This window comes from Pleurodeles waltl, chromosome 3_1, assembly GCF_031143425.1.
Source record: "Pleurodeles waltl isolate 20211129_DDA chromosome 3_1, aPleWal1.hap1.20221129, whole genome shotgun sequence".
Taxonomy (NCBI): domain Eukaryota; kingdom Metazoa; phylum Chordata; class Amphibia; order Caudata; family Salamandridae; genus Pleurodeles; species Pleurodeles waltl.
Window position 1 is genome coordinate 1,106,185,132 of NC_090440.1, and position 13,415 is coordinate 1,106,198,546.

The window sequence follows — 13,415 nt, forward strand, 5'->3', positions numbered from 1 at the left end:
ACACACACACACACACACACACACACACACACACACACACACACACACACACACACACACACATATATATATATATATATATATATATGTGGAAAATGTTACTTACCGAGTAAGCATCTGTTCGTGGCATGTAGTACTGTAGTTTCACATGTCCTGCATGCTCCTGCCATATAGTGTTGGGTTTAGAGTGTTGCAAGTTTTCTTCGAAGAAGCATTTTCGGGTCATGGGATCGAGTAACTTCTCCTCGGTGACACTAAGCATGGGCATCAACTCCTTTGTTAGATTGTTTTCCCGCAGGTGGGTGAGAAAAGAGTATAGAGGAAGTATAGAGAAAGATGTCCATGCCAATGTAACTACATGTACAACTATATACAAGTATAAAATAACTGAAACGGCTACAGGCGTTTTTGGAGGAGGGAGGAAGCATGTGAATCAACAGCACTATATGCCACGAACAGATGCTTACTGGGTACGTAACATTCTCCATTCAATGGCATGTGTGGCTGTAGATACACATGCTCTGCATTGACTCTAAAGCTGTACCTTCCTGAAAAGTGGTGACTAGTCTGTGGGAGTTGCAGTTGACTGGAAAAGTGTTCTTAGCACTGCTTGGCCTACGGTTGGCTTACAGGTGTGCAAGTACACTCACACAATAGTGTTTTGTAAATGTATGTGGTGTAGACCATGTAGCTCCACTGCAAATGTTAGCTATGGGTATATTTCCAAGGAAAACCATAGTGGCTCCCTTCTTCCTAGTAGAGTGTGCTCTAGGAGTAAGAGGAAATTGTCTTTTTGCTTTAGCATAACAGATTTTAATACATTTTACTATCCACCTAGGTGTACTATTCTTTGATATTGGATTGTCTTTATGAGGTAGGGAGAAAGCAACAAAAAGCTGTTCAGACATTCTAAACTCTTTAGTTCTGTCAATGTAGAACATTAATGCACGCGTAACGTCTAAAGTGTGAAGGGCTCATTCAGCAACTGAGTCTGGTTGCGGAAGGAAGACAGACAACTCAGTGGATTGATTAATAGGATATTGAGAGACATACTTTAGGGAGGAACTTTGGATTGGTTTGAAGAACTACCTTGTCCTGTTGTATTTGGAAGAATAGTTCTTCCAGGGTTAGGGCCTGGATCTCACTAATATGTCTGGGTGATGTGATAGCGACTAAAAAAAATCCAGTTTCCATGACAGGTACTGAAGGGGACATGAATGAAGTGGTTCAAAAGGAGGACCCATAAGCATGCTAAGAACAATGTTTGGATTCCAAAATGGTGCAGGGGACAATCTTAGTAGAATGACCTGTTTAAGATCTTTAAGAATCATCATGCAAGATGTTTGTCTGATCCGCTGCACTACAAAGAGAATGAGAGGGAGGAGGAAAAGCATAGGGAAATATTCCTGACCAGTTCATCCATATAGTGGTACCCTTGGATAGAGGGTGAGGATACCTGGAGCAAAGCTTTGGCATTTTGTGTTTTCTGCTGTGGCAAAAATATCTATTTGAGGTGTCCCCCCCCATTTATAAAGGTAGTACATTGCTGTCATGTTGTCTGTGTGGACTAGGACAATTTTGTGAGAGAGGTGATGGAGAAAGGCTCTTGAAGGTGAGCGCCACAGCCTGTGTGTGAGGCGTCTGCCGTCAGAATGATCTGGGATACAGGGTCCAGAAAAGGCCACCCTTTCATTAGGTTGGTAGTGTTCAACCATTGCAGAGAGCAGCGAGCATGGCAGTCTAACAACACTAGATCTTCCAAGTGACCCTGTGGTTGAGTCCACTGACGAGAAAGACAGTGCTGCAGGGTACGCATGTAAAGTCTGGCATGGGGAACAATGGCAATACAGGAGGCCAGCATCCCCAACAGGCGCATCACAGACCGAATGGTGTATGAAAGGTTCTCTCAAAACTGAAGGAGGAGAGAATGGAAGTTGTGAGCACAAGCTGGGCTAGGGTTTGCTATCCCCAATTGTGCATTGGGTATAGCTTCTAGATTGGGCTCTATCTGGAGAGGTTGAATGTGGGATTTGAGAAAGTTGATTGCGAAACCTAACTTGTGCAGAAGGTCCAGTCATCTGAGTGATACATTGACACTGTGCCAATGTGCTGACTTCGATGAGCCAGTCGTCTAGGTAAGGGAATAGGTGTATGTTTTGCCTCCTGGGATGTGCTGCTATGACAGCTAAGCACTTTGTGAAGACCTTGGGACCATGGTGACCCCAAAGGGAAGAACTCTGACCTGGTAGTGATTTCCCACAACCACAAATATGAGATATTTGCACTGTGTAGGGTGGATGGGAATACGGAAGTAGGCGTGCTTGAGATCGATGGCGGTCATGATGTCACCCTGTGTAAGAGGGAAATCACATCTTGAAGAGTGGCCATGAGAAAGTGTTTGGAAAGAATATAATGGTTTAAGGGCTGTAGGTCCAGAATGGGCCTGAGAGAGCCTTCTTTTTGGGAATGAGCAAGTATAGAGAATGGTCCTAGGTGATGTAGCAGAACTGGCTTGATGGCTCCTTTGAGAAGAACGGACTGTACTTCTTGGTTGACAAGAAGGTGTTCTTGAGGGAGCCTGTGAGAGCAAGGGGGAATGTGCTTGGAGGAGTGGTAATGAGCTCCAGACAGTAACCATGTTGGATAATAGAGAGAACCCACTGGTCCAAATTGATGTTGACCCCGTGCATGTGGAAATCTTTAAGTCAACCCCTGACCGGTGTAGAATGGAGGAGGGGTGGGGGAGGGGGTAAGTAGTCAGTGTTTAGAGGTTTATGTAGAGGCGGGGGTGGTGGTGCTCTTACCTCTAGTGTTGTTACCTTTGTAGGTGCCTCTGTAAAAGCCACGTGAGTAGGTACTTGAAGGCTGCCTGAACTGAGAGGTGGAGGCCTCTGAGGAAGTTGGTTTGTAACCACCTCTGAATGTGCGGCGACAAAAAGTATTTCTTTGGAAGTGGGACCGTAACAAACCCATGCCCTTTGTTGTATCAGTGTCTTATCTCAGCTCCTCAAGGGTGGAGTCCACTTCAGGGCCGAAAAGCTCCTTATCGAAGAGCATGTTTAGGATTGCTTGTTGCACCTTAGGTTTAAAACCTGCGCATCTAAGCCAGGCATGTCTCCTTACAATGGTACCAGTGTTAAAGCCACATGCAGCAGTGTCCGCAGCATCAAGGGCACATCTAATAGAGTTGCTACTGATTGTCTGTCCTTCTGTGATAATCTGTTGTCTCCTTTTGCAGTGCTCATCTGTGAGATATTGGAGGAGCACCTCAATTTCATCCCAGTGAGCCTGATCATATCTTGCAAGCAGGGCTTGCGAGTTGGCGATGCACCAGTGATTAGCAGCCTGTGCAGCCATCCTTTTATTTGTGACGTCTATCTTTTTCCTCTCCTTGTATGGGGGCGGAGAGTCCCCTGTGGCTTGACTATTGTCTCACTTGCGTGTGGTAGTAGCCACAATGGAATCCGGCGGGACCTGGGACCTTATGTAAGGCGGATCAGAAGGAGCAGGTTTGTATTATTTTTTTTATAATCAACTCCAGGGGTGATACCCTAGAGCGAACAGGTTCCTTTAAGATTTTATTGGCATGACAAAGAATGCCAGGGAGCATGGGGAGGGACTGGATAACCCTAAATGTGGAAGTTGGGGTATCAAATGAAAAGTCTTGCCCAATGAGGTCCCTGTGAAGGTCGACACTGTGAAAAGCGGATGCTCGGGCAATGACCTACTGGTAGGATGTAGTATCTTCTGGCGGTGAGGGTTGTGCGGGGAACAGCTCTAGGTCTGTGGATAACATGGGATCAGTGTCATATGTATACCAAGGATCTGGGTCATGTTGTGTCCCACCTAAATCGCCCCCACCCCTTAAATAGCGGGAAACTCTGTTGTGAAATCTCTCATAGTAGGAGAGGACGGTGAATGAGGGGGGGAGGGGATGGAGGAGAAGCAGGTAGTAAAAGTGGTGGAGAAGATGGATGGGGAGGAGGAAGAGGCTTGTGTATAATAGTAGCTTTATCCTTGGCCTTCTTTGGAATGGGGTATGGTTCCAGGGCCTCCTGGACAATGTGTTTTTGTTTAAAAGTAACAGGGATAGAAGCAACAATGCGTCCTGTACCCTCCTGGATGTGGAGTCGGTGCTGATGAGCCTCCATGGTCTCCAAAATTGGTTCCACAGGGGAAGATGTGGTGGAGGATTGTCTAGAGTCTTTTGGCTCTGAAGAGGTGGAGTTCTTGTATTTCGAGACCAAAGCTTTCAGTCGGTGCCCTTTTGTTGGTGCAGAGGCGAGGGTGAAAGCTGGCCTCGAAGCTGTCTGTGCCGTGGGTGAACTGAAATAGCCACGACATCTGGGACCGAAGAAGAGAAGGAGGTCAATGCTGAAGATAGTGTCTTGGCAGGCTTAGGTGCCAAGCCTTAGAGTGGGGTATCCGAGCCTGGTTTTTGGAGCCGGCCAAGGCCTGGTGGCAGTGGCGGTCCAGCAACCTTAGTAACAGACTTTCTGGAAGTCTTGATGGGGACAGGAGAGGCCACTGTACTTACAGGCTGCAATGATGTCACCTTATGGCTTTCGATGTCTGACTGGATGTCAGAGTCCTGGATGAAAAAAACTCCTCCTGTTCAAGTTCCTCCTGAGTGTGTTCCTCCCCAAAGATGTCCGGAGTGTCTTATGGGGGCTTATGCCCCATCTCTAGTAGATAAGCCCTCTGGTCCCGAAGTGTCTTTTTCGACCGGAAGGATCTGCAGGTGTCACAGGTGGCTTCTTGATGGTCAGGGGAGAGGCACAGATGACAGAGGAGATATTGGTCGGTGTTCGGGAATTTGGAGTGGCGCCGAGGACAGAATCAAAACGGCGTTTGTTTCGTCAGCGCAGCATGCTGGCAGGTGCCATGAAGTGAGATAGGCCCAAAGGGCGCTTGGTCGGTTCCCAAACCGACAGAGTGAGACAAGTGTTATAGTAGGAAAGCACGATCAAAAACAATACCGTCGATTTTAGGAAAGACTAAAGAAAGAATGTCCGCACCCAACGGCGGAGAGAAAACATTCTACAAAGGAGTCAATGCCGGTGTGAGTATCACCGAGAAGGAGTCACTCGATCCTGAGACGCGAGAAAGCTTCTTTGAAGAAAAACAACTTGCAACACTCCGAACCCAACACTAGATGGCAGGAGCATGCGTATCTACAGCCACACATGCCATTGAACATATATACATATCTATGGAAAATGTCACTTACCCAGTAGACATCTAGGCATGTATTGCTGCACATTCACAAGCTTTGCATAAGTCCACCATCTAGTGTTGGGCTCGGAGTGTTACAAGTTGTTTTTCTTCGAAGAAGCTTTCTCGAGTCACCAGATCGAGTGACTCCTCCTCTCAGTGATAGTGAGCATGGGCATCAAGTCCTTTGTTAGATTGTTTTCCCACAGGAGGGGGAAATAAGGAGTGAAGAAATGTATATGTACATATATCTAGTAAGAAAAGAAGATGTCCATGCAATGTATATACATATTTACATAAAGAAAGTACAACAACGGCTACAGGCTTCCGGGGAGGAGGGAGGGTGCATGTGAATCTGCAGCACTACGTGCTGCAAACAGATGTCTACCTAGTAAATGACATTTTCCGTTCAATGGCATGTGTAATTGCTGATACACATGCTTTGCATAGACTGAAAAGCAGTCCCCTCCTAAAATAAGCGGTGGCTAGCCTGTAGGAGTTGGAGTAGTTTGAAATAGTGTTTTAAGCACTGCTTGACCAACACTTGCTTGTTGGAGAGATAGTACATCCAGACAGTGGTGTTCAGTAAATGTGTGTGGTGTGGACCATGTGGCTGCTTTTCATATGTCTGCCATTGTTATATTTCTTAAGAATATCATTAAAGCTCCTAATAGAATGTGCTTTAGGAGTTACTAATAGTTGTCTTTTAGCTTTAAGATAGCAAGTTTGAATACATTTTACTATCCATCTGGCTAATCCCTGTTTTGAAATAGGATTACCCTTATGAGGCTGCTGAAAAGCCACAAAAAGTTGTTTAGATATTTTGAAATCTTTTGTTCTGTCTTTATAATACATGGGAGCTCTTTTGACATCAAGGGTGTGAGGAGCAATTTAAGCAACCTATTCTGGCTGTGGAAAGAAGACTGGTAATGCCACTGATTGATTGATGTGAAATGGTGAAACCACTTTGGTTAGGAATTTTGGATTTGTCCTAAGTACTGTTTTGTATTTGTGAATTTGGAAGAAAGGTTCTTCTAAAGTAAATGCTTGTATTTCAGTAACTCTCCTTAAGGAAGTAATTGCTACTAGGAAAGCAACTTTCCATGAGAGAAACTGAAGAGTGCAAGAACGCATGGGTTCAAATGGTGGACCTATAAGCCTTGTGAGCACAATGTTAAGATTCTAGGCAGGAGCTGGTGGAGCTCTAGGTGGAATAATTATTTGAAGGTCTTCCATAAAAGCTTTTATGACAGGAATTCTAAACAGAGAAGTATGCTGTCTGTTTTGGAGGTAGGCTGATATTGCTGTTAAATGAATTTTAATAGATGAATATGCACGGTTTGCTTTTTGTAAGTAACGCAAGTAACAGACAATATCCTGTACTGATGCTTTAACTTGATCAATGTTTTTGGGTTGACGGTAATATACAAAACGTTTCCATTTAGCTGCATAGCACTGTCTAGTTCTAGGTTACGTGCTTATTTTAGAATGTCCATACATTCTGATGGAAGCTGTAGATATCCGAACACTATGACCACAGGAGCCAAATTGCTAGGTTGATCATACTGGGATTAAGATGCCTGATCTGACCTTTGTTTTGAGTCAATATGTCTGGTCTGTTTGGGAGCTTGTGATGTACTACAGATAGATCCAACAGTGTTGTGTACCAGTGTTGACATGCCCACGTGGGAGCTATGAGTATCACAGTGAAGGAGGTGTGACGGATTTTGTTGAGCAGAAAAGGAATTAGTGGGAGAGGGGGAAAAGCATAAGCAAATATCCCTGACCAATTGATCCATAGAGCATTGCCCTTGGATCGAGGGTGTGGGTACCTGGATGCGAAGTTTGGGCATTTTGCGTTTTCACTTGTTGTGAAGAGGTCTATGAGTGGTGTTCCCCACATACAAAAGTACTTTTGAATCACTTGTGGGTGAATTTCCTATTTGTGTATTTGTTGCTGCGCCCTGCTTAACAGGTCCGCTGGTTGGTTGTATATCCCTGGGATATACTCTGCTAGTAGTTGAATGTGATTATGAATTGCCTATTTCCAAATTGTCTGTGCTAGAAGGGACAATTGAGATGAGTCTGTCCACCTGTTTTTTGCAGACAATACATTGTTATCATGTTGTCTGTCCTTACTAACACTGGTTTGTGTGTGATTTGTGGTTGGAATGCTTTGAGTGCTAAGGACATTGCTAGCAATTCCAAGTGATTTATGTGGTAAGTTTGTTGGATTGAGTCCCATTCTCCCTCTGTAGTAATATTGTTGAGATGGGCTCCTCAACCTATCATTAAAGCATCAGTGGTGATTATGGTCTGTGGTACAGGGTCCTGAAATGGCTGCCCTTTTCATAAGTTGGTGTGATTCCACCATTGCAGAGTTGTAAGTTCGGCGGTCCAAAAACACTAGATCGTGAAGTTGACCCTGTGCCTGAGACCACTGCTGCGAGAGACACTGTTGTAGGGGGTCTCATGTTTAGACGTGCATTGGTTACTATTGCTATGCCATCATTCCAACCGTTTAATGATAAACCTTTCTAGGTAAGTTTGATTGTACTGTAGCTGAGATATGAGACTGTGGAAAACTTGAATTCTCTGTGGGTTTGGATACGCTAATGCTGACTGAGTGTTGAGAATTGCTCCCAGATATGGTTGTATTTGCCCTGGTTGCAGATTAGATTTTTGGTAACTGATTGTGAACCCTAGACTGTGTAGGGTATCGATTGTGTATGGTGTGTGCTGTTGACAGGTTTGAATGGTGCTGGCTTTTATGACCCAGTCGTCTAGATAGGGAAAGACATGTATATGTTGCCTTCTGAGGTATGCTGCAATCACTGCTAGGCATTTGGTGAATACCCATGGTGCTGCTGTCACCCCAAAGGGTAGCACTTTAAATTGGTAGTGCTTGCCTGCTATCACAAATCTTAAGTATTTGCGATGTGCTGGATGTATGGAAATATGGAAGTAAACATCTTTTAGACCTTTGTAGAAAGGGAATTTCATCCTGAAGAGTGACCATGTGGAAATGCTCTCAGAGAATGTACTGATTGAGGGGTCTGAGATCCAGGATTGGTGTGAGAGTACCATCCTTTTTTGGTATGAGGAAGTATAGAGAATATATTCCAGTCCCTTGTTGAGGTATATGTACGATCTCTATTGCACCTTTGAGTAGAAGTGATTGTACTTCTTGTTTTAACAAAATTAGGTGTTCTAGAGAAAGCCTGTACAAGCAAGGGGGAATGTTTGGTGGAGTGGAGATGAGTTCTAGGCAATAACCATTGTGGATAATTGACAGCACCCATTGATCTGATGTAATGTTGTGCAACTGATGGTAGAAAAGTTCCAGTCTTCCTCCCACATGAGACGTATGCTTTGTGGGGATGTGGAGAAAGTCACTGTTTTGATAAGGTGGAGGCAACTCTTGTGGCAGTGGATTTCCCTCTACCTCTAAAGTTGTTTCCTCTGTAGGATCCTCTGAAAGACCCTCTGGAGTAATATTATTTTCCCTACTTTTGTTGGGACGTAGAGGGCTCTGAGGTTGATGGTTTAAAACCACCTCTGAAGTGGGGCCTGTGAAAAGTACCCGTAACAGGTGTTGTATAAAGGGCACCCATGGCCTTAGCTGTATCAGTCCTTTTTAAATTTTTCTATAGTGGTATCCACCTCTGGCCCAAATAACTGCTGATTGTTAAAAGGCATATTAAGTACAGCTTGTTGTATCTCAGGATTGAACCCTGAAGATCACAACCAAGCATGCCTTCTGATTACACTAGTATTAATACCCCTAGCTGCGGTGTCTGCTGCATTTAGGGCGGATCTAATTTGGTTTGTGGACATATCCTGTCCCTCTGCAACTACCTGCTGTGCCCTTTTTTGGTGTTCCAGTGAAAGATATTGTAGGAACTTCTCCATCTCATCCCAATGGGCTCTATTGTATCTGGCTATAAGAGCCTGGGAGTTGGCAATTCTTCAGAGATTTGCAGCTTGAGCTGCCACTCTCTTCCCTGCTGCATCACATTTACGGCTTTCTTGATCGGGGAGGAGCATCCCGGTGGACTGACTATTAGCCCTTTTCTTTGATGCACTAACAACAATAGAATCAGGTGGCAATTGTGTGATGAAGAGTGGATCTGATGGTGCAGCTTTGTATTTCTTGTCCACCCTTGGTGTAAGTACCTTAGCCTTTACTGGCTCTTTAAAAATGTAATCTGCATGTTTAAGCATGCCTGGGAGCATTGGTAGGCATTGGTACTCCTTGCGTGTAGAGGATAGTGTGTTAAATAAAAAATCATCCTCTATGGTATCCGAGTGCAACTGCACATTGTGATATGCAGCTGCCCTAGCAATGACCTGATTATAGACCGTGGTGCCTTCAAGTGGAGATGGCCTAGTGGGGGTATACATCAGGATCAGGGTCTGGGTCATACAAATCCCATGTGAAGAAAAGGGGATTGCATAGAAAATTGTGTAGGTGAAGGTGGTGGAGTATCAGGTGTGGGAAGCAAAGGAGAATGTGGTGGTGAAGGCTAATGTACTGCCTCTGGTTTCTCCTTGTGTTTGAAAATCTTGGCAGGTGAAGGCCCAGTTTCCTAAGTCTGTTGGAAAGATAGTTTCCTTTTAATTGTAGAAGGAGCAGAACCAATAATCCTCCCAGTATCCTTATGGATTTGGATTTTGCGCTGTTTATCATCCATCACTTCAAGTATGAGCCTAATGTCTGATGATTCTTCTGCATTTGGAGCATATTTCTTCCCCACAGGTTTGAGTCCTGAAAACTCGGAGACCGAATGTTTTATTCGGGCTGAGAATGTCGGCTCCGAAACGGATGGAAGCTTTTTCGGGTTTGAAATGGATGTTGGGTGTTTTGGCTCCGAGGTGGAAGCCTCCACTTCGAGTCGATCCCGAAACAGGTGTGGAATGCTGTTCGGTCGACGCCAAATGCATTTTGGTCTTTTTCGGTGCCAAACCCGAGGGTTGGTCATCGAAATGTATCTTTTGGGTCCGACCATGGCCGGCAAGCAGTGGAGGACCCAAGGCCAGTTGCGATTACTTTTTGAAAGGGTTTTGGTGATGGCAAGGGGCTGGCGTACTTACATAACGCACCACTGGAATCACTTGGCTGTCCCCATCGGAGTCATGGTCGGAATCAGAATCTGCGATAGAAACTGTCTGAACTTGTTCCTCACTGAAAATGTTGGGCGTTTGTGATGTTGACTTGGATGCCATCCTAACCGACGTGCTCTTCGATCCCACAGAGTTTTCGTGGAGCGGAAGGATCAACACGCCTCACAGGTTTCCTCCTTGTGATCGGGAGAGAGGCAGAGGCTGCACACCGAGTGTTGGTCGGTGTAGGGGAATTTGGCGTGGCACCGAGGGCAAAAGCGAAACAGAGTCTGATCCATCAGCCTGTGTCAAAGTAGGCCTGAGAAGGCGTTTAATCGATCCAGACAATAGAATCGGATCGAGTATGGTCAGAAAATCAAGATTGAAAAATGATACTGACGTTTAGAGAAAAGATAGAGAAGCTCAGATAGTACCGAATCAAGAGCTACCTGAGCGAGAGGGAACACATCCGAACCAGACGGCGGAAAGAAAATAATCTAGCAAAGGACTTGATGCTCATGCGCACTATCACCGAGGAGTCACCACTCGATCTTGTGACTCGAAAAACTTTCTTAGAAGAAAAACAACTTGTAATTTGAGCCCGTTACAATCAAGCACTTTGTAAAACATAATCAGTAATCCAAAGTACAAATTAATACACTGAGATGCTATCATTTATCCTTCATTAATGTTAAGAGTGTTGGCATACTCTTGTCAACAGAGTATTGTCATTCTTCATGTATGTTTAGCGTCGCATTTCGTCACATGCTATCGTTTCATAGTTTGTTCATTATCTCCATGGTAGTTTGTAACCATTATAGTTCATCTTCAATATTATTATTCATAGCAGGGTAGTAAGTAGTAAGCTTTATAAGTGTTTTTGGTTCTAATAAGAATCTGATTCCTCCTACTCTCTATCTCTCTGATTTACTGCACAGTTATTCGCAGATCAAGAAGACCCCCAGAGGGGAAAAGGGGGGTGATGAGCAAAAGAGAGACACACAGGTGGTACTCGTCTACTTCACAACTTCAGGAAGAAGGCAGCAGGGACATGTACGTTGATGAGGTTTGTGACTGAACACACAAATAGGTGAATAACAAGGCACTAGGACACCGTGATACAAATGATGCAGAACTCAGAAGGGAGTGTCTCTTACTGAACTCTGTGGCGGGAGATGCTTTTCTGATAAGATCAGATATGAATACAGGTGCTGAACACTTGGATGTCACAGAATGCATATTATTAAAAAGATAAGTAACAAGTTAACAAGATGGCAGTCATGCCTTGTTCAACTACACAAAGGAGCCAAATAGGGACGAAACAACACAAGTGGTGGGATTGAATATGGATATAAAAGTTTGAAGCAGGAAGTTTAAGAACTATATGACAAATCGCCAGACATCTCCTACACGCTAACAACTTCGGTCTTCAGTATCCATTGCCTAACGAGCCCTGGAAGAGGTGGACATAAGTTGGAAGTGAGTTTGTACCAAGGTTAACGGTCTGGCTCTCGCACCGAGTTTCCACAAGCTGGTTTTCCACCACTTACAGACAACCTTAAGCCCCTCTTTTTTTGCCTGTGTTCTCTGGCTGGGTAGTGTTAACTTCCATCCATACTCTCAATTCCACAAAAGTGTTTCAAGTAGTCTTTCTACAATTTACAGATGTCCTCTCTCTCTAATCCTGACAGGAAGTCTCTTCATCCAAAAATACTGCCATGATGTTGCCTTTCAGTTTTTTTGTGTTCTGTTAGTTGAAACATAACCTGATTAATATTAGGATTGTTTTTCATAAAATGTACTGCTATTGGTGAATTCTCATTTCTTTGCAACTATGGGTTTTATGTTTTGCCCAACAGAGTTAACTTTTCTTTTCTCACTTGTACAACAGAGTTAACTTTTTTTGTTTTTTTTCTATGGATCCGAGTCTGTAGGGACAATAATCACAAATTCAGCATTCTCAGCCATTAATTGATTAATGCTTTATTTGCAGTATGTGATTGGCAGTAAATGTTACCCTTCAATCAATTAGGCCAGTGTGCACAGATCAAACGTGGGCATGTGCATTTGCTGTCTAACTTTTTTTGGTTTCTACTCGTCCTGTTCCTTCACCTCAGTCCAATTAATCTTTTATGCTTTGCCTTCTTCTGTAAGCAAAAATATATGATCTGATTTAAAAATCACTATCAACTCTTGGTCAATTGTTATTAGTTTCCAGTTACATGCAAGGTTTCTTATACAATAGCTCCACATCAAATTTAATCTAGTCTACAGGTGCTTTACATTTCAGCAACACACATTTAGAGATATTTATAGAATTTCTGCAATCCTTTTGATACTAAATTCTTCAAGAACCTTTTTCAGAATCTGTTGCACATCTCCATTTGTTTGAAATTCCAAGTCACCAGATTCTAAAGCAATTTTGTTTACTCTCAGTAACTCTAAGTAAGGGAGATGTTTCACAAATGGGCTTTAGCGAAAGCTCCGATATAACAGCAAATTATTTATGCCACCTTGTTGACTCATATTGCAATCTTCAACTGAGTAGCCCAGTCTGATTTCAAGAAAAGCAATAAAGTTGTAATATTGTTTCTAACTGTATAGTCACTGCTGTTACGTATATAGAAAACGTCCTGTTGAAGACTGGAAAAGCCTAGCAATAGATTAAAAAAAACACAATTAAGTATGTACTCTAATCAGGCATTTTGTTAAATTCATTATTGTTTTTTCTAGTATTTTCTGTGCTCCAGTGCCAATTATAAATGCCATCTATGTACAAGAGGAATGCTGCTAGTTGAGTTTTCCATTTGAAGATTTCTAGGTTGCTCTTTGTGTCAAAGCTAGCCATGCAGATGTTTGTTAAGGCTGAAGCAGCACTGGAAACAATCAAGGTACCCAATTCATTCAGTTAAAGTTTGTCCTGCACTCTGAAGTAGTTGTACTATAGTACGTAGTGCATCAAATACATTAAGAACATATAACAGACTCCTTGTTCTTAATTGTTTAGTAGTTATTCAAAATATTCTCCAAAGGGCCTTTGAACTGAGTCTGTACTAGATGACATAAGTCTGCAGGGTAGAGGCAAAGGGTTTTTATGT

At 43.4% G+C, this 13,415-nt stretch overlaps 1 protein-coding gene across 1 annotated transcript in view; it reads right to left on the reverse strand.

Annotated features, from left to right (window-relative positions):
- The window catches only part of ZW10 (zw10 kinetochore protein), a 187,447-nt gene that overhangs the window by 53,450 nt on the left and 120,582 nt on the right, over positions 1 to 13,415 (reverse strand). The gene's annotated exons all lie outside the window — the stretch shown is intronic.